A 1,296-nucleotide genomic window follows, 5' to 3' on the forward strand; every position below is an offset into this window, starting at 1 on the left:
ATTGTAGTGGCTGTTTATGGCCTAAATTTGATTTAACAATAGCAAAATTCCATATGCCTTGAATTTTCTAGAGATTACGAAGGCTTTGAACTGACAAGGCTAAGGCCTGAAAAAAAAAAAAAAGGGCCTTAAGGTGCATCAAGGCACTACAACACTGTCTGCAGTCTTCATAGAAGAATGGTCCGACATCTTGACTGGCTGATGAGGCTACTGGTGCAGTTTGACGTCGTCCTTCTCCCCCTTCATCCCAGCATGTTATTCCTGTTCTTTTTCTCACTGTGAGTCACTGCCATCTAAGTCCAAACCACTTTGGTGGTTCTCTGGACTTTCTGCCTTTCACTTTCTCACTATTTTGTTGACCATGACTGTTAACTTTGAATTTCTTTATTTTTAATTGCATTGAAAATTTTCAAAAGCCCAACCAAACTGTCTGCATGCAGACGAGTTGTGAGAAGTAGCAGTTAATTTTCTATTTGTCCCAGCTGTACGGTTATTCATGACATCATCAGTGGTCCGAGGCCATGGTGCATCATGGGGAAGCTTGATGCACCAAAAATCCCCCAAACTCTGATAATGTGGTGCCATTTTTGAGTAGGAACAAGGAAGCATAGCTTCACAGTCTGCTGCAACAATATTTCTTCTTCCCACTGTCATGGAAACGTCAGAAAGTAACAGTGCAGGTATTTTAGTGCCTCATTTATAGTCGTAGAGTTTCAGCAGCACCTACATACCTGACGTTGGGGATTTATGACTAAGACGCTGTGGAAAAAAAAATGCAGGTGGACACATTGATATGTACACTACTTTTTTGTGTTGAGTAGAAAAATGTTTACTACTTAGCTTCATCAATTCTGGTCTAACAACAACAAAACCCCTACATTTTATGTATTTGGAGTTGGTGCATACATTTACATTTGTCACACTAACACAGATCTGTCACTAAAGCTGCAGCTTTGGGGGCAGAGATGAGATCATAACACTGAATTTATAATGGAAGATGGCACCTTCAGACACAAAAGTTGTTTGTGTTCTAGGAGAGGTGCAGCGACTGTGTCAGCAGGGCGTCTGTGTTCCTGGCGAGGCCGGGAATTCCTTCATGGTATTTCAGGAAACAGGACTGGAGAAGCATCCTAAAAGGGCCACACCCTCATAATCACTTAAGTGCAAAAACAGCTCATTTTCAGCCTCATGTTGATGTTTTTGAAATGGTGAACATAAGATTTGTACAGTATCTAAAAATGTATGTATGTGTTGTTTAAAACACCCCCAATGTGTCAGATTTGGGATGCCATTTTG

General features: G+C 40.9%; 1 protein-coding gene across 2 annotated transcripts in view; it reads left to right on the plus strand.

Moving 5' to 3' along the window:
• hip1 (huntingtin interacting protein 1) overlaps positions 1-550 on the plus strand; it is a 274,436-nt gene extending 273,886 nt beyond the window's left edge. For both annotated transcript variants that reach the window (XM_034168172.1, XM_034168173.1), the window contains exon 31: positions 1-550. This exon is cut by the window's left edge and continues 706 nt beyond it. The gene's annotated coding sequence lies outside the window, so the exon portion shown is untranslated.
• The last annotated feature ends 746 nt before the right edge of the window (positions 551-1,296 follow it).

This window comes from Thalassophryne amazonica, chromosome 4 (genome assembly GCF_902500255.1).
Source record: "Thalassophryne amazonica chromosome 4, fThaAma1.1, whole genome shotgun sequence".
In the NCBI taxonomy this organism is placed as follows: domain Eukaryota; kingdom Metazoa; phylum Chordata; class Actinopteri; order Batrachoidiformes; family Batrachoididae; genus Thalassophryne; species Thalassophryne amazonica.